General features: G+C 42.6%; 1 protein-coding gene across 5 annotated transcripts in view; it reads right to left on the bottom strand.

The window, feature by feature from the left end:
• Positions 1-8,172, bottom strand: part of apba1a (amyloid beta (A4) precursor protein-binding, family A, member 1a) — a 155,015-nt gene extending 146,843 nt beyond the window's left edge. For 2 of the 5 annotated variants that reach the window (XR_014623110.1, XR_014623111.1), the window contains exon 1: positions 8,032-8,172. The gene's annotated coding sequence lies outside the window, so the exon portion shown is untranslated. The remainder of the gene's footprint in view (positions 1-8,031) is intronic. The other 3 variants (XM_084359611.1, XM_084359610.1, XM_084359609.1) reach the window with 3 other exon arrangements.
• Between the last annotated feature and the right edge of the window lie 12,779 nt (positions 8,173-20,951).

The raw sequence follows: 20,951 nt of genomic DNA, 5'->3' as shown, positions 1-20,951 counted from the left end.
ACAAAACCTATGAACAACCTGGCGCTCAGTGGTTGTTGTCACAAAGGCACAACCATGGATGTATTATTAGTGGATACAGGACCGGAAAATGGCCGCCGTTGATTTCAACGGAGTTGCTCGCCTGGCGCATACGCCGAAAAAGTTTCTGACTTCCGGGTTTACTTCCGCGTTATGGGGCCCATAGAGCATGCGCAGTTGAGTCACCCCCCATGATGCTCTGGGGCCTCCCATCATGCCCTGGGGCAATGAGAACGAGCAAATTGCGTTCTGGACAAGCGCTGCGCGCTCATGAGTGCTTGTGGATGAGTTTGACTGGTAACGACAAATCTACACAATCAAATGATGGATTTATAGCGCACATCAACCGATGATGTTCTCAAAGTCATGGTTATAGACTATACATGGTAAATTTGTGTTGTTTCATTTTTTTTAAGTAAGGATAAAACGTTGTTCTCCGCTGTTTTCCTAACCCTCCTCCCGGTCGTATGCATTTGTTTTCAGCGAAGTCAATCGGTGGATCGATGGATTATCATATACATGTTATGTTGTGTGTATTTGTGTAGTCCGATCTGTCATAAACAACAGATTACATGTTACGGGGCGCGTAACGTGTCGTGGACTCACGGTGCCACAGAGATGGGAGCTTTTTTTTTTTCACCGAGACGAGAGAGCTGAGCCTGTGGCCAGAGCGACTGTCTGTTTAGTGTTTCATACTGAACACAGTGACTCAACTAAATGCACACACCTATGGCACTATATTCTACACATGTGAGACACAGTAATGATGGCACATGTTCCACCAAATACTAACAAAGTGATACAGCATGTCCAGTCTCCCTCTATTCAGGATCCTGACTCTCCCTTTCAGGTGGAGCTGGTGTGATGTGTAAACAATGTTGTGTGCGAATCCAATAAAGTGCAAATATCTACCGAAGTGCAAGTGCCATTATTCATGTGCATTAAGTTGATTGTTCATATATGTATAAAAAAAATAATTGTAAAATATTTCCAAGGCTCAAACAAATCTGTCCCAAGTAAAAATTGTTTAATTTGTGATTACAGTCTGCAAACCTGAGAAAAATAGTTTGTAAGAGCTAAGTGAGAGTATAACATGTGACTGCATGTTGACTGTTGTTTTTTACTTTCTTTAAATAGAGAATGCTTTGACATTACGTAACTAAAATGTGCATTTCTTAATTCATTTTATCTTTTTTTTCTATTTTATTCAGCTTTATTATTTATTGCGTTGTCGTTTATACTTGCATCATCATCAGTATGCTCTGCTGCAGACTGCATGACTCCAGGCCATCAGACTGAGACGGTTCAAACCGTAATAAAAGGTCGTTATGACAGGATGAAAAGGATATTAAACAGTCATCATCACCGACACTATCACATGCATGGTAAATAACTTTTTGACTTTTCCACAGCAGTGGACGGCAGTAAGTGAACATGCGGTCATTAAGCGGGTGATTTAACGCCAAAATACCTTTAAAATTGCATTTAAAAATACATGGCATTAAAATATGAAACTTGTATCACAACTCTGTCTCGAAAAAGACTCACCCTGGAGTCGTTTAATTCACTTTTCCCACCACGTTTAGCCCCGTTCAGAGCTGTCATTAAGCCAACAGGCATCCTCGCTCCCGAGACACAGCACGACCGCGCTTGGGAGTTCACGCACACAGCTGTGACGTCACCATTGAAAATGAGACTTTGGGGGGGCTTTTCTGGCCTTTACAAAACTTTTTGACGGTTTAAAAGTCCATGACTTAAAAAAATGGAATACAAAGATTAGCAATTAACAGTGGTGACAGCTGGAGGTGTCCTGAGAACAGTTTTACAGGCTTCTCTTTTACTATTACGGCTTATGGGAAAAATGCTTTCTGGGCCCCATGGGATTTTTTGTTGCAATACCGCGAGTGGCCACTGGAAAAAATCGGCGTGCCTGCTGAGAGGCGTCGTCATATCCAGGTTATATTATAGATCCATGGGCACAACACACCATGCACAAAATGCAACTGTATATTTTTTTAACTTCTTATTTATGCCATACATTTCATACAGAAGAAACCAAAACTAAAGCTGTGAACTTTTCATTTTCACCATTTGATTTCCTATTATGCAGCTCATTTTTATTCTATTGAAATAACCTGCGTGACATCCTGCACAAAAGTGCATGTATTTCTTTTAAAATATCCTAGTGGCATTATGCACAAAATGTGCACTTTTATTTAGTGTTGTTTGAAATGTTATTAGTGACATCATGCACAAAAAGGCACTTTATTTTATTTATTTGTTTAAATATTGTACTGGCATTATGAACAAAAAGTGCACTTTAATTTAGTGTTGTTCTGAAATGTCATCTCAGTAACACCCTGCACAAAAGTGCATATTTTTCTTTTAAAATATCCTAGTGGCATTATGCACAAAATGTACACTTTAATTTAGTGTTATTTTGATACGTCATATTAGTAACATCATGCATAAAAGGCACTTTATTTGTTTTGAAATTACATGATGTTTGTGCCACTGCTTAGTAACTGTTTAATAAATACAGTTTTGATAAATTTGTTTAGTTGCGATTTCACCCGTTTGGCATGAATGTTTAAAATCAGCATATATTAATGCAGTATGAACAAGAATGTTTTAATGTAGACACGTAGAATCATCATACTGCCATGATTGTATGCATCAAAGTGTTAATTCGAGGCTAAGGCAAAATATCGAGATATATATCGTGTATCGTGACATGGCCTAAAGATATCGGGATGTTAGTAAAAGGCCATATCGCCCAGCCCTAATTCAGCCCATCACTGATGGCCTCTCAGAGGAAATCTAGTCTCTGGTCACTGACACACACACCAGCAGAAACATCTCGAACAAATAGAGATGCTATTTACCAGTAGCAAAGGGTTCTGTTTCCAGGTCTGCCAAGATGCCCACTTATTTTATCCTCATTGTGTGTGAGCAGGGAGCTGACTGCAGGCTGCCACAGAAACAAAGGGCCAGAGAAGAAACAGGCTCAAACTAAAGCTGGTAGGCAGCAGTGGAGCTCTGCACTTGTTGTTGACCAATAGATGGACAGAAAAATAATCCAACAAAAGCAGCAAACTGCAACAATGATGACCTCAGAAGGACTCATTATTCCTAACTCAGGGAAGATTCTTCCTATTGTTTTTGGAAATATAAACGCCACGCTCTAGCAACTGGTCCAAAGTATGGAATCAGAAGAGATATATCATTACATATTACAACTACCACTGTATGGATCGTGGGAGGATTAACTTGATGGGAGGCCCCTGAGCAAAAATTAGCTGATGGTCCTTTATTATGCTCGAGTCCCCAGCACGAGGTTGCACATGCCAAAACTGACAACATTGTGCATCTTGTATTGAGTGCTGAGGCTCTGCAGGTCGTCACGGTTTTGGTAAGTTTTTGAGACTTGCCCACTGCACACAAGGGACGAGCAGGTCAAGTCAGCTGGCTTAGTCAGCACAACACTTGGACTCGCATGCTTTCAACTGGCTCGGCTGAGGCCCAAAAACACATAAGTAGTCAAACTGCACAGCTCCATTCACTCCAGCAGAGAAAAGTTTGCCATTCGGAAGAGTTCAGTTTAGACGGGTAGCAGGCCTGCCAAGGTATTGTGCACTCAATGATGCAATTAATAGATTCTTAGTTTTTTGGCTCAACTGTGAGGCCAGTCAACAGCTTGCAAGCAGAAAAAGAAGATTCAGTGTGACTGAGTGCCTTGTGTGAGGAGCACAAGTCATCTGACTGGTTACCTGCTCAGCGTCTTTAAATTAAGATTTTGTATTGCTCATTAACACCTCAAGTCAATTATGTCATGTTGCCGTGTGGGGAGTGGGTGGCTGGGCGCCCTCTGTTTTGTAAAGGTGCGTCTGCTGCTGCTGAGAAAGTCTCACAGAGGTTGAGGAAGAAGGGGGAGGGGGGCTGGGGATAGGTTCAGCTCTGGACCTCAGCTCTCCCTACTGGTGCAGGGGAGCGGTGAAGCAGGGGATTCAGAATCAGAATCAGAACTCCTTTAAGAAATTTGTGCGTCACAGCAGCCAAAGGATAGTTCAATATAACAATAAGCAATAATAATAGTAAAAAATAAACAATATAATAAAAAAGTAAGAAGAGCTAGAGCAGAAATAGAATCGTATAAACATAATATGCACAAATACAAACAGTTTAATTATAAACAGTGTGGGCAGTGTATTGTTATTAATAAATAATAAATACAAGTATGAAAATTGCCCAGTTAGTGCAAACCAAAATGAGAAATGATCATCTAATAGTGCACAACTAATCAGTAGGCTAAAGTCAATCACATCATGAATTGGGGGGGGGGCGCTGAAGTTGAGGTTCGCCCAGGGCGTCATGCAAGCTAGGACCGCCACTGGTCAGAGGCACACTGAGATGAAAGCAGTAGGAGCTCCTGGAGCCCTGGATATTTCTGGATCCAGTAATCTTGTTGTCTCACAATTTGTACCATTTAAAAGAACGTGCCTCTCTGGTGGTGTGTTCTCCATTTGTTGGGTGTGTGTCGCTGGTTTGCCACTTCATGAAGACATCATATTGGAAGGAATGGAAAGGAACTTCCTGAAACATAGTTGTGTGAGTGCTAGTCTCAAAACTGTAAAGAACTGTAGGCCTCATTGAAAACTGAAACAGAGCTTTATATTAAAGCTGTTACCACGACCAGTCTCACGAGCACAGTTTGAATTAAGTGTATTTTTCTGCTACAGCATACATCTGCTCTACTTTGTCCTGTGCTCTCCTTTAAGAAAAAAAGCATGATACATGATGATAATGCCCATCACTGTTCACTGAAAAGTATAAAGATGATGATGATGTGATGTATGCTGGGGTCTGTAAGTTCCCTCACTTCTACAGAATATGATTTACTCTGTTGCACCACCGTGTTTTGTGACAGCCTTTCAACAACAACAACCTACATCCATTTACCTGCTAAAGTCTACTTCCTCTCTAAATACAGTAAAACATTCAAATTCAGTCTTGTCCTACGTTGCTTGTTGAATGAGAAACAGAACAAAAGTGCACTGCTAACATCAGACTGCAGGCTAAACAGCTAATAAGTTTCTCAGGTGCAGAAAATTAAATAGTCTGCGAATGTCATTTTAGTCCGTTCAGTTGCTGATGTGCTTCTTAATCTTCAGTACCACTAACATCACGCTGTCAGTCCACAACTCTGGGCCCTGACACACCAAACCAACACCAAAGAACTAGTGACAAGGAAGGCTGACTGTTGAGCTGCCTCATGTCGCCTGTATCTCAGCCACAAAGCTAAGCTTAAACACACCACAGAGACTGCCATTGACAACCAACTCTCCTCTACATGAGCCTGTGTGAGAGGAGAGAACTCTTCATGACTCCAGGTGGTGCTGTCTATGATTCAAAAAGGGAAACAGGAAAACTCTGGACTGCAGATTTAGGCCAAAAACCATTGTAATGGTAAAGCAGCATTTTTTGACAAAAAATAAGTGAACTCATGAACACCACAGTGACAGGCTCAACGGGTTTGTTTTTCTATTTCTCTTCTTGTGTACTTATTCACTCAGCTGTACAGCCAATCAGAGTGATTTCTTGTACAGACTTGCAGCCAATTCTACATCCTCAATTGACCAAAAAGCCACCAATAGGGTTGCCACCCATCCCGTAAAATACGGAATCGTCCTTTATTTGGCAATTAAATGTTGCGTCCCGTATTGAACCAATACGGGACGCGATTTGTTCCGTATTTCCATAAATGTCCAATACACATGTCTGTCACACACACATCAACACTAAATCTAACAAAAATGATCAAAATAAAACACAGGGAATACTAAGGCCAGCAAAATTGTCATGGCGGGATCTATGCCGGATTCCCCCCCCCCGCCCCGGCTCCGGTCCTCCCGTGTGGTGCTGTCATGGTTGCCTAGCGACAGACACCACACACCGGCGCTGCTCACAAAACCCGCGCCTTTTTAAAATGTCCACTACACCTGATACTCCACCACGTCCTCAAAAGCGAAAAGGCTTGCAAAAGTACAGACGTGGGTGGGAAGAGGCACATCCTTGGCTGGACAGCGTCAGTCCAGATGTTTAAAAGGAAAATTGTAAAATGTGTCAGCGAGGGTTTTCAGTGGCGCACGGTGGGCTGTCTGACATCAGACAGCATGCAACAGGAGAGCAACACTGCAGACACGAAATAACACAGACCCAAGTGTCAGTGTCACAGTTCTTCATACCCCAATCATCTCCTGAGACTGATACGGTATGGGACATTATGTTATGATTGATTTCCTATCTGGTTGTGCTTTTGCCAGAAGATGTCAGTGCATGGGCACAGCCTATTTTAGTAAACTATTGTGATTGATTGTTTAGGATGTTGAGTTTTTAAAGTCGAAAAAACGATCATTTATTTAATATACAGTAGTATTAGCCAAAATAAATATTATATATGGCCATTTAAAGAACAAATCATACTAATGGATTAACAGTTAATAACTAACTAAATAAATAAATAGGCTACATTTGTTAAGAGAAAACGTTTATTCTTTAATATATATACATTTCCTAGATTAAAAATGTTTGTAGAGCTTTCTGTGTATTCTGTGTCAAAATGTATATTGTTGAGGAATACAGTGTTCAGTGATCATTACATATATTCTATTATTAGTGTGGTTTAACTGTTTGGATGACCTGACTTCCTTTCAAGTCATAAGACAGGCAGCAGACAAATACTGTTCGATTTAATTAATTAACCCAAAGAGAGTCCCTATAGTTATGCACTTATAAAGTTACATTAAGTTCTCAGTTTATTTAGTTTATATTTTAAAAGTTCATTGTTGCACACTCCACACAAACAGATTTCATTCAAGGTTTAATTAGCTGCACCTTTTAAAATAATGTGTTCATTGGTAATAAAGAATTTCAAGCTTTATTGCTTTCTTGATCACCCCTTTACTATAAACACCAGTACAAAATAAGACATACCACTGCTGCAGGCGCCCCGCCCCACTGGAGTCGGGCCGTGGTGGTCATGGCCCCGAGGAGCCGTGGTGGGCGTCCCTTATTTTCATTTCTGAAAGGTGGCAACCCTAGCCACCGACCTACACCAAAAAGAGTTGACTAGCAGCAGCCGTGCGGGACACACCTCAACAGCTGTGTGTGTTGTCTCACAAGCAACAGCTCCACCTTTAATTTGTCACATTCCCCTGCTGGGGCTCAGCCTGTCAGCTGCTGTCAGTTAAACACAGCCGGAGACACGCCCTCCTGCTGTTTAATTCTTAATTTTACTGATAGAAAATAAATATTAACTATACTTTAAAAAAAAAATTTAAAAACATGTTTACAATTATTTGACTGCAGATTGGATGACTCAGTTGATTTTAGTGTTACTTAACGGCAGGACTTGTGTTGTTTTCCACTGTGGCTTCTATAAGGACTGGATGGACCTGGTTGTCCCTACTGGATAGAGGAGCTGCAACAAAGACAGACTGCAAAACATCTAACCTGCGGCAACGCGTCAACAACACAAGGCCATAGACCCGCTGCCTCTGCAGAACATGTGTCTGACTGAGGCTTTAGCATCACATGAGGTGGTGAAACTAAACACAGGAAGGATACTGATAATAAAAAAGACTGAAGCAAGCCGGAGATGTGACAGCATTGTGGTTAGCCCTGCTGGGACTGTGCACCTGCCAACAACAGGCAGGCCTCTGTGGACCGCTTCATTCATGTGAAGCCGGTGGGCGGTCGCGCTTCAGCCCGGCACAAAGCCTCGTACATCCAGCCGCTGCTGCGTTTGTCTCAGTCACATCCCGGCATGGTACTTCCTCTGAAACGGGCCGTTATCTCCTCCTGTAGCCACTCCTCAAACAGCCAACAGCCCGAGCGGCGACATACACCCACCGCTTAACAACACCACAGCCCCGCTCGCTACTCGGCACTGCTTTGCTGCTCGGTGTCGGGGGACAGTGAGCAGGATTTAAGCCAAACCAGAGGCGAACTCACCTGCTTTTAGCAGTGATGTTGCTGCAGGCTGGAGATCCGCTCCGCCGCGGCCACACGGTCCTCCATCTTCCCTGTAGCGGCTTCTGTGTGAGTGTGCGTGCCAGCCTCCCAGCCCCTCCCTCCTCCACCGTCACATCATCAGAGCCTGGACACAATACAACACACAGCCTGTCAACACACAGCCTGTCCACAACACAACAGCCTGTCCACAACACACAGCCTGTCCACAGCACACAGCCTGTCAACACACACAGCCTGTCAACACACAGCCTGTCCACAACACACAGCTTGTCCACAGCACACAGCCTGTCAACACACAGCCTGTCCACAACACAACAGCCTGTCCACAACACACAGCCTGTCAACACATACAGCCTGGACACAACACACAGCTTGTCAACACACAGCCTGTCCACAACACAACAGCCTGTCCACAACACACAGCCTGTCCACAGCACACAGCCTGTCAACACACAGCCTGTCCACAACACAACAGCCTGTCCACAACACACAGCCTGTCCACAGCACACAGCCTGTCCACAACACAACAGCCTGTCCACAACACACAGCCTGTCAACACATACAGCCTGGACACAACACACAGCTTGTCAACACACAGCCTGTCCACAACACACAGCCTGTCCACAACACAACAGCCTGTCCACAGCACACAGCCTGTCAACAACACACAGCCTGTCAACACACAGCCTGTCCACAACACACAGCCTGGACACAACCCACAGCCTGTCTACGACACACAGCCTACACAGCACACAGCCTGTCAACACACAGCCTGGACACAACACACAGCCTGTCCACAACCGGACTGCTCAAGAAACGAGGAGCAGTTTTAATCTGTTTCAGGGTTTTCAAGAGTCAAAATGGAAATAATCATCTAAATCCCGAAAAAAAAAAAAAAAACAGTTTTTATCTTATCTGAAAAAAGGCTAGCATACAACTAATATTGTAGCTACCTTTATGTAGCTGTTGTAGATGTCCCAGTAGTTGTTACATTTTTGTCACATTTCCAGTTTTGTGTGAAACATGTCAGCATCGACCTTTCAGAGCTAACGTGCAATATGTATAAAACTCCTCATATGTTCAGACATTGTTTGAGGGCACGATGCCTTCAGGGGTCACTGCATGCCTGGTTGTCAGAAAACTGCCCCTGCACCTGCTGAGACTACAGTCACTGAGGATGATTGATCAGCAATTTATTATGCAGACAGAGTTAAATAAATGAATAATAATAGTGTACTGTCATCATTTCATGTTTGTATTTAGTTCTGGACCTCACAGAATTCCCTCTTTTTTATGTGTTCATTTAGTTTTCAAATTAATTTTCCAATGTAGAAATGTACAGAATTTTTGGCAACCATTATTTTTTATCCTCACAGCATTTAGCTTCTTAACCCTTGTGCCCATCTCAAATTTTGCACCCTTATGACACCTTCGTGGCAAAAATGTACACGCTCAGAAAAACTGCTATAAAATCATCATACATCAATATTTTTTTCTACTTTTTTTTTCATAAATCACTTAAACAACTCCCCCCTTATTCAAAACTACCAAACATTCAATAGTTTTCAGGATTTTAACCCCTTTAATGCCAGTTTATTTATTTGAATTATTTCATTTTTTGTTACAAAAAAACACAAAAAATGAATTATTTTCCATAAAATAAATAGTAGGGAGATGGGGTTTTGGTGGTGATTAGAGTCTTGGATATGTCAAAGATTAGCAGCAAAATTGATGTCATTGCATTAGTATTTTTTATGTAGTGTCAAATACTCCCTCTGGACACCTTCGTGGCCAAAAATGCCCCATTGACTGCCATTCAAACCACATGTTTTAATCTCACTGCCATTACAGTATAAAACCATGCATTATCTAATGTCAGCATTTCATTTTGAAGAAAAGTAGTGATATTTGACATTTTTACTGTATTCCACCAGATTCAACCATTTTCCCATTGTAGGCCGAGGCATGAAATTCTTGTATTTTTGCCACTTATATTATGGAGCCGTGTGACTACCAGGGGGCCCCAAGAGTGATTTGTGTGTGTGTGTGTGTGTGTGTGTGTGTGTGTGTGTGTGTGTGTGTGTGTGTGTAGTTCATTTCCAGTATGAAGGTATATCAATGTCAAAACAACCAGAGAGATGCGCAGCAACGGGTGTGTCCACGCATGAGAATTTTGTTATGCGTGCGTGCGTGCGTGCGTGCGTCGTTACGTGCAGACTGTATTTCACGCGTAACAAGAAGCTGCGTGCGTACGAAGCAGCGTGCGCACGTCTGTCTGTCACTGTTTGACAAATGTTGTCACGCGTTCACACACGCGTGCGGTCGCAGTTTCTGATGTGCAACCGGAAGTTGATCTGCACCGTGCGCAACACACCGCGTACTTAGACGCCTCGCGTAGTCGGCCTTTTCATTTTATTGAAGTGTCGTCAACCAGGGGAGGCAGCAGTGAGCCAGACACTGCTGCCAGAATTATAAAAGAAGAATGAGAAGGAGGAGAAGTGTTTTTTATGTATGTATAAAAAACGCTGCTGCTCGAGTCCTCAGTGGGACCAGGACGGTGGATCATTGATAAAAGTGCGTGCTTCCCCCACCCCTCCCAACAAAAGTCCTGGGAGTGTGTTGCAGCTGTTCAGGTGCACAAACCTAACGCACCTCTCCAGCGGTCCCAGCAGTTCTCAATGAAGTGATTACCTGCAGGGGGCGTGGTTAACTTACAAATGTTTGTCATTGATTTTGTGTCTTATGTGAGAAACAAAGTAAAAGAAACAGCAACAGAACTCTTTCTCTGTCTTCATGGAACAAATGAATCAAATCAAATTTTATTTGTATAGCCCAAATTCACAAATCACAGTTTGCCTCAGAGGGCTTTACAATCTGTACAGAGACGACACCCTCTGTCCTTCGACCCTCGATTCGAGTGAGGAAAAACTTGCCCCAAAAAAGGCCCTTTTAACAGGGAAAAAATGCGGAAGAAACCTCAGGGAGAGCCACAGAGGAGGGATCCCTCTCCCAGGACGGACAGACGTGCAATAGATGTCGCATGTACAGAGCAGATCAACGAGATCACAATGTATTCAATTATAAGCGATGGTTGACAGGAGTGAAAGTACACAAAGATGTATTACAGCAATAATGATGAAATGCACATGGAAATGTGATTACTAGTGATAACAGTAGTAATGATCAATGGCAAGGATGGTATGTAGCAATGCAGTACGATAATAGTAGTGGAACGTATGTAACAGAGATGTGACTAATATTAGCGACAGTAGTGGTGGGTGTCAGGCAGGGTCATGGCAGTAGGTGCATCCACGATCAGGCAGGGCCATAGCAGTAGGCGCATCCACGATCAGGCAGGGCCATAGCAGTGGGCGCATCCACGATCAGGCAGGGCCATAGCAGTGGGCGCATCCACGATCCACGACCCGGGCGCGGCCAGGATCCAAGGGAGCCTGTAGGACTAGAAAGCACAAGGACTCCGGGGAAGAAGCAAGTCAGTGACATGCAGAGATGGGGCATGTATACAGGCATAATGTATACAGATGGAGAGGAGAGGAGAGGGGAGGAGAGAGAAGCTCAGTGTGTCATTGTCCCCCGGACTAGGCCTATAGCAGCATAACTAAGAGCTGGTCCAGGACAGGCCTGGGCCTGTCCTGGACCAGCCCTAACTATAAGCTCTATCGAAGAGGAAGGTCTTAAGTCTACTCTTAAAGGTAGAGAGGGTGTCCGCCTCCCGGACCAAAACAGGAAGATGGTTCCACAGAAGAGGAGCTTGATAACTGAAGGCTCTGGCTCCCATTCTACTTTTGGAGACTTTAGGAACTACAAGTAATCCTGCGTTCTGGGAGCGTAATGCTCTAGTTGGGTGATAGGGTAATATGAGCTCCTGGAGATATGATGGTGCCTGACCATTAACAGCTTTGTAAGTGAGGAGAAGGATTTTAAACTCTATTCTTGATTTTACAGGGAGCCAGTGCAGAGAGGCCAGTACAGGAGTAATATGATCTCTTTTCTTAGTTCCTGTCAGTACACGTGCTGCAGCATTCTGGACCAGCTGGAGACTCTTTAGAGACTTGTTAGGGCAGCCTGATAATAGAGAATTACAATAGTCCAGTCTGGAAGTAACAAATGCATGGACTAGCTTTTCTGCGTCTTTTTGAGACAGGATGGGCCTGATTTTTGCAATGTTACGTAGATGAAAAAATGCAGACCTTGAAATTTGTTTTATGTGGGAGTTGAAGGACATATCTTGATCAAAGATAACTCCCAGATTCCTGACGGTGGTGCTGGAGGCCAAGTTAGTGCCATCCAAACTCGCTATATCATTAGATAATGCATCTCTAAGGTGTTTAGGACCAAGTACTATAACTTCGGTTTTATCTGAGTTTAACAGCAGAAAATTGCAGGTCATCCAGGTCTTGATGTCCTTGAGACATGCATGGAGTTTAGTAAGCTGATTAGTTTCATTTGGCTTTATTGATAGGTATAACTGTGTATCATCTGCATAACAATGAAAGTTTATGGAGTGTTTCCGAATTATATTTCCTAGAGGGAGCATATATAAGGTGAATAGTATGGGTCCAAGCACGGAGCCTTGAGGAACACCATGACTAACCTTGGTATACAGGGATGACTCATCATTAACATGTACAAACTGAAATCGATCCGATAAATAGGACTTAAACCAGTTTAATGCGGGTCCTTTAATGCCAATTAAGTGTTCCAGTCTCTGTAGTAGAATGTGATGATCAATGGTATCAAATGCAGCACTAAGATCTAGTAAGACCAGGACAGAGACAAGTCCTTTGTCAGAAGCGATTAGGAGGTCATTTGTAACTTTCACCAGCGCCGTCTCTGTGCTATGATGTGCTCTAAAACCTGATTGAAAATCCTCATATAAACTATTTTTATGAAGAAAGTCACATAGCTGGTTGGCGACTGCTTTCTCAAGGATCTTGGAGAGGAAAGGGAGGTTGGATATAGGTCTATAGTTGGCTAAAGTTTCTGGATCAAGATTAGGCTTTTTAAGGAGCGGTCTAATTACAGCTAGTTTAAAGGATTGTGGTACGTATCCTGTTAATAGAGACAGGTTGATCATTTCTAGTAAAGATGTGCTAATTAAAGGTAAAGTTTCTTTCAGCAGCCTAGTTGGGATGGGGTCTAGGAGACAGTTGTTGGTCTAGATGAAGAAACCATCGAAGTTAGTTGGTGGAGGTCAATGGGAGAGAAGCAGTCTAAATATAAGTCAGAATTTAGAACTGTTTCTGAGGTTCCTGTGTTTAAAGATACAATAGTGCCAGTTGAGGGCAAGCGATGATGGATTTTGTCTCTAATAGTTAAAATTTTATCATTGAAGAAGCTCATGAAGTCATTACCACTGAGCGTTGTAGGAATACATGGTTCAGTAGAGCTGTGACTTTCTGTCAGCCTGGCTACAGTGCTGAAAAGAAACCTGGTGTTGTTTTTGTTTTCCTCTATTAATGACGAGTAATAGCTTGCTCTGGCATTGCGGAGGGCCTTCCTATATGTTTTAAGGCTATCTTTCCAGGCTAAGCGGGATTCTTCCAAGTTGGTGGAACGCCATTTCCTTTCAAATTTCCGTGATGTTTGCTTCAATTTGCGGGTATCCGAGTTATACCAGGGTGCTAACCTCCTGTGCTTTATAGGTTTCCTTTTCAGGGGGGCAATAGAGCCCAGTGTTGTTCGCAATGAGCCTGCAGTGCTATCAACAAGATGATCGATTTGTGAGGAACTGAGGTTAGTGGAGGAGTCCTCTATTATATTGAGACATGGCATTGAGTTTAGTGCCAGCGGTATAATTTCCTTAAATTTAGCTACAGCACTATCAGATAGACATCTAGTGAAGGAGTTTTTGCCTAATGGTGTGTAGTCCAGTAATAGAACTTCAAAAGTTATTAAGTGATGGTCTGATAAAAGAGGATTCTGTGGAGAAACTGTTAGATTTTCAATCTCGATACCATAAGCTAGAACAAGGTCAAGGGTGTGGTCAAAACAGTGAGTTGGTTTATGTACACACTGAGAGAAGCCAATATATTCTAATAATGAGATAAATGCAGTACTAAGGCTATCATTAACGACATCCACATGAATATTAAAATCACCTACAATAATTACTTTATCTGATTTGAGGACTAGACTTGATAAAAACTCAGAGAATTCAGATAAAAATTCTGAGTAAGGACCAGGTGCTCGATACACTACAACAAATAGAACTGGCTGTAAAGTTTTCCACGTTGGATGTGAAAGACTCAGAACAAGGCTTTCAAATGAGTTATAATTTAATTTAGGTTTAGGAATGATTGACAGACTTAAGTCATAAATAGCTGCAACACCACCTCCTCGGCCGGAGCCTCGAGGAATGTGAGTATTAATGTGACTGGGTGGAGTGGATTCATTCAGGCTGACATATTCTTCAGGATGCAGCCAAGTTTCAGTAAGACAGAATAAATCAATATTACAATCTGAAATTAAGTCATTTACTAGTACAGCTTTCGATGACAGGGATCTGATATTTAGGAGTCCGCATTTAATTCTCTTGTCTTGTTTTGAGATTGCAGAGTTGCTGTTAATTTTTATTAGATTTTCATGCACAACTCCTCTTCTGTGGACTTTTGATTTGATTAATTTAATTAATTTAGGTGGTCGGGGGGCAGACACAGTCTCAATGAAGTTTTGGGTGTGCAACTGATCTAATGGAAGCTCAGAGAAGCGTGTAAGACTGCAGCTCTGCCTCCTGGTCTCAACTCTGGGTTGTCAGGCTGGTTGTTGGCTAATGAAATGGGTTAAATTTCTAGAGATGAGAGCCGCTCCGTCCAAAGTGGGATGGATGCCGTCTCTCCTAATGAGACCAGGTTTTCCCCAGAAAGTCCGCCAATTATCAACAAAGCCCACATCGTTTGCTGGACACCACCTCGACAGCCAGCGGTTGAATGATGACATGCGGCTGAACATGTCATCACTGGTTAGGTTTGGCATCATGTCATGTAAAAGCCTGTATGTCTGTATCTCGTATTGGATCGATTGCGCCATCTACTGGATGAACATGGAACACAGAACAACTACGCGAGGCGTCCAAGTACGCGGTGTGTTGCGCACGGTGCAGATCAACTTCCGGTCGCACATCAGAAACTGCGACCGCACGCGTGTGTGAACGCGTGACAACATTTGTCGAAAAGTGACAGACAGACGTGCGCACGCTGCTTCGTACGCACGCAGCTTCTTGTTACGCGTGACATAGTTTGCGCACGTCATTTCCGCCTACATGTGAGCGTGTGACAAAAATGTTCAATTATCTTCATGCGAGCGTTAATGCGTTCGCATAAAAACGCATGAATGTTACACGTAGTCACTACGCGTCGTGTGATTACCGGCGTGCAGCAGTCATACGCGTGAACGTGCGTGTGAACGGGGGACCATTATAAGTCAATGGGGAAACTACATTACACGTCAGGCGCTGCTTGCTGCACAGGCGTCAAAGCACGCGCGTGTGACACGATTCTACCGCCATATTTCCAGCAGCAGACCAGCAGGTCCTGCAGCATGTGACTTGGTGCTCTCTATAAATGCACCTGTTACACTTGGTGCAGGTGGTAGAAGGCCTCTTTTTTAGGCCTGTGCACAACCAGCGCACACCTCTCCTTCTGGTCGAGCTGGTGGCAGCAGTGGCAATGGTGGTGTCGGTGGTTTCTCATTTTGTCATTTGCAAAATCAGCTGGATCATGTCAGGAGTGAAGAAAAGGGTCAAAAGAGGATGCCAGATCGTGGATTCTTGATATGGCATATCTCGTCGGCCCTGGCATCATGCCGATGGGTGCCTGAATGTAGCGCAGCGTCACGGCGTGAGGTGGAGACCAGACTAGAGTACAGAGTACAGCAAAGGCAAGAGGCCATGTTTTTACTCAAGCACCTCTTCAAAGACACATGAAACACATCCCTCAAAAGATGCCATTTTTTCACCCCTGAAATGATCAGTGTGTGCTTACAGATTCAAACACACGCATACTCTCTCTCTCTCTCTCTCACACACACACACACACACACACAAACACACACCAGGTAGAGAGCGCCAGGTCACATGCTGCAGGACCTGCTGGTCTGCTGCTGGAAATGAACTACACACACACACACACACACACACAAATCACTCTTGGGGCCCCCTGGTAGTCACACGGCTCCATAATATAAGTGGCAAAAATACAAGAATTTCATGCCTCGGCCTACAATGGGAAAATGGTTGAATTTGGTGGAATACAGTAAAAATGTCAAATATCACTACTTTTCTTCAAAATGAAATGCTGACATTAGATAATGCATGGTTTTATACTGTAATGGCAGTGAGATTAAAACATGTGGTTTGAATGGCAGTCAATGGGGCATTTTTGGCCACGAAGGTGTCCAGAGGGAGTATTTGACACTACATAAAAAAATACTAATGCAATGACATCAATTTTGCTGCTAATCTTTGATATATCCAAGACTCTAATCACCACCAAAACCCCATCTCCCTACTATTTATTTTATGGAAAATAATTCATTTTTTGTGTTTTTTTGTAACAAAAAATGAAATAATTCAAATAAATAAACTGGCATTTAAGGGGTTAAAATCCTGAAAACTATTGAATGTTTGGTAGTTTTGAATAAGGGGGGAGTTGTTTAAGTGATTTATGAAAAAAAAAGTTTAAAAAAATATTGATGTATGATGATTTTATAGCAGTTTTTCTGAGCGTGTACATTTTTGCCACGAAGGTGTCATAAGGGTGCAAAATGCATAAATAGAGTATAAAAGACATGTGAGAGTAAAAGACATTGGATTTCAAAAATTTTACTAAAAAGAAAAGTTCTTGCAAAAATTCATGCCATAAGCTGTAACACAGCCAAAATGATCACCAAATTAAAAAAAAAAAAAAGAGAAAAATGTACAAAAAATGCCCGAGGAGGGCACAAGGGTTAAGAAAAGTGTAAATGTAAATGACTGGTGTTGTCTGGTGTCTGAATTTACGACATTGGAATCATTGGAATCTTTTTAAGTCTCATCAAATAACTATTTCCTGTGATTAGATCGTATCTGAGAAATTCAACTTTACATTTCTGCTAAATGTTTACTTTCACCTCAGCTGATCATCAATCTGAGTCAAGAAGAGTTAAACCATGGACACATTTCTCTGATAGTCAGTGATGGTATGGGTTTTGGTACTTGCATTAATCACTTTTTTATTGGCCATATGTGAACAGATTGTAACATGACATGAAAAATTAGACCTTCCCCATCTCTTTCAGTTGTCTACAGTGGTGCTTGAAAGTTTATGAACCATTTAGAATTTTTTATATTTCTGCATAAATATGACCTAAATCAACATCAGATTTTCACACAAGTCCTAAAAGTAGATTAAAAAAAAACCCATTTAAACAAATGAGACAAAAATATTATACTTGGCCATTTATTTATTGAGGAAAATTATCCAATATTATATATCTGGGAGTGGCAAAAGTATGTGAACCTTTGCTTTCAGTATCTGGTGTGACCTTGTGCAGCAATAACTGCAACTACACGTTTTTAGTAACTGTTGATTAATCCTGCACATCAGCTTGGAGGAATTTTAGCCCATTCCTCCGTACAGACAAGCTTCAACTCTGGGATGTTGGTGGGTTTTCTCACATGAACTGTTCGCTTCATGTCCTTCCACAACATTTGGATTAGATTAAGGTCAGGACTTTGACTTGGCCATTCCAAAACATTTACTTTATTCTTTTTTAAACATTCTTTGGTAGAACGACTTGTGTGCTTAGGCTCGTTGTCTTGCTGCATGACCCACATTCTCTTGAGATTCAGTGCACGAACAAGAGATTTCTGAGGTCCTCAGAAATCTCTTTTGTTAATGCCATGATACACTTTCACAAATGTAGTAATGGTAAAGTACTACAAGGACTAACCCGTTATGGATTCACACCCTAGTTCATCACTTAAACACAGGCACAGTCCAGAATAAACGGGACGAGAGGCTGATGGCTTCAAAAATATAATTAATTTTATTTCCAATAAATAACCCAAAAACAAAAGAGCACAATTTGAGCCACTCTAATTAAAATAGTCTAGAGCTACACAGTAGCCAAATACACCACCAGGCACTTGTTAATTAAGACAATAAGCTGGACAGTTAGTCAAGTTGTGGCAGACCTAAATCGTGCAATCAATCTCAACTAGTTAAGACAATAAGCTGGACAGTTAGTCAAAGTTGTGGCAGAACTAAATTGTGCAATAGATCTGTACTAGTTAAGACAATAAGCTGGACAGTTAATCAAAGTTGTGGCAGAACTAAATTGTGCAATAGATCTGTACTAGTTAAGACAATAAGCTGGACGAATCGTTGACCACTAATGCAATTACTTTATATAGCTCAGGTAGAGCAGGAGTTCAAAGGCAGTTATTCTGTTGAGGACCCCACTCACATGTGGCGAAATAAAAAAAAGACTAAAACCCCACAGGGCAAAAGATATCACCGCACACAGACAAACACAGCACACTATATACATACATATACGAATTACCACACCCTGCCACAAAGCTATGAGCGCACCAGAGGGCCTCACTAAAATAACCGTGAGCCTACTTTTCTCGAGTCCACCAGGCTAAAGTCTAGATTTGCACACTACCTACACATATATTGCACCTGCACAACCTAAGTTAAAGTCAAACAAAAAAACAACCAAACACAAAAAAACAAACAAAACAAACGAAATAACCTAGACAAATTAAACCAAACGGCCCAGGACTCTGAATAACTTAATATGGGGAAAAACAGCGACAGTCAAAATAACACACATGATGTCCTTAGGCCCATTCAAGTTTCACTAGGCCGGGAACCCGCTCAATGCTGTGATGACACTTTTTTCATAAACTCTGCTCCAACTATGCGCTCAGATGAGATGAGGTAACGGCGTGCCTTTACGGCAACCACTCTGACCGACTTCCTCTGACCGACTTCGAACTGGGCTCGCAAACACTTTCCTGCCGTCTGTCACGCTGCGTCCGACGCTTCCGCGTTGTGCCGGTAGTGAAGAGAGAGGATAGACCCAGCTTCCGTTGCCTCTAAATAACCTCCCGACCGGAAAAAGTGCGCAAGCCACCTTGGTTCCGACATAGTCAGCCCTCCCCACTACACAAACATGATAGATCCTTGTTCTTTAAAAATAGAACAGGGTGCCCACTGATTGTCATCCCATTGATTGAAAACACCTGACTCTAATTTCACCTTCAAATTAACTGCCAATTCTAGAGGTTCACATACTTTTGCCACTCACAGATATATAATATTGGATCATTTTCCTCAATACATAAATGACCAAGTATAATATTTTTGTCTCATATGTTTTATTGGGTTATCTTTATCTACTTTTAGGACTGATGTTGTTTTAGGTTGTATTCATGCAGAAATATAGAAAAATCTAAAGGGTTTACACATTTTCAAGCACCACTGTATACAAGACCTGTGGACAATTTGTAAGGTGTTTCATAATGTTGGACTGGGGAATTCTTTTTAAAGGACTGTGACAATCCAAGGCATACAACTTTAACAAATTCTCTAGTGCCTTGTCTCAGTGCCTCTCTGCTCCATGATCAGTAGTTTAGGAATAGATTCTGCTAACAGAACTCAATGACCCGCTTCCATCACAACACAGAAGCTCCACAGAGCCCCTTTAAATCAGAATCCAAAAAATCCCTCGTCTTCTCACATTTGATTTAATCCAGCTTGCCAAACTTCACAGAAATAGTATCACCGTTTAAAAATCAACTGCTATTCAACCAAATACTAATGGCAAATATTTAGCTCAGGTCAACTATTAGTCCGTGAAGCTGCTCCAAAATTTTAAAGATAATTGACATCATGGATGTTGATTAACTCACCCAGTGGAAGCATGTTAAGTATAAGAGAAGCGGGCTGAGACAGCTGCCCAGTGGGACTCCTTCACATACTGGTAGATCCAGTGCCTGAGACATAATATCAGGAGCTAAAAAATAACCCAGTCAGAAATAGACGATAAAAAAATGTTATTAACAGCTGCAGAGAGACCAACCCAGTTTTCAGGATTGTAAGTTCAGATTTTGTACTGTAGTCAACTCTGTAAAAAGCCATGCTTATACAAGTACAATTAAAGTACAGTACATTAAATACAGACCAATCTGTACTAAGAGTTACAGTATGTACCTTGTCACTTCGCTCTAACATTACACCTGATAATCAAGTTAGACAAACCCAGTCAATACTACTGGCAGAGTTATGCTAGAAAGATAACTGGTTTGTTTGTCACAGTCTGAAGTAAATTAAAGCATTTATAGCCATTCTGAAATGGCCACATTTGAAGACAAGGTGAAAAGGCAGCCATCAGATATACAGTTAAAACAAAAGACTAAGCTAAGAGAGGAATTCAAACCCTGGCTTTTCAGAGGGACTGGGACTGGACTCGGCCATGCCTCCGACCAAGGGGCAGGGACTGGACTCGGCCGGACCTCCGACCAAGGGGCAGGGTCAGTTGTCGGCCATGCTGCCGACAGAGGAGCAGGGTCAGGTGTCGGCCAGGCTGCCGACGGAGAAGCAGGGTCAGGAGTCGGCCAGGCTGCAGACAGAGGAGCAGGGTCAGGTGTTGGCCAGGCTGCCGATGGAGGAGCAAGAACAGGAGTCAGCGGGCCGCCTACGGAGAACCACTGGCAGGTGTCAGCTGAACCGTCGACTGGGAACCAGGAACAGGCGCCGGCAGGACCGCCGACCGGGGAGCAGGAACGGGCGCCTACAGGACCGCCAACTGGGAGCCACTGGCAGATGTCGACCGGGCTGCCAATGAGGGAGCAGGAACAGGTGTCCGCCAGGGTGTCAGCCATGCTA

Source organism: Pagrus pagrus, assembly GCF_965226575.1.
Source record: "Pagrus pagrus genome assembly, chromosome: 8".
In the NCBI taxonomy this organism is placed as follows: domain Eukaryota; kingdom Metazoa; phylum Chordata; class Actinopteri; order Spariformes; family Sparidae; genus Pagrus; species Pagrus pagrus.
The sequence above is the reverse complement of the archived record's forward strand: the minus strand, read 5'-3'. Positions and strand labels throughout refer to the sequence as shown.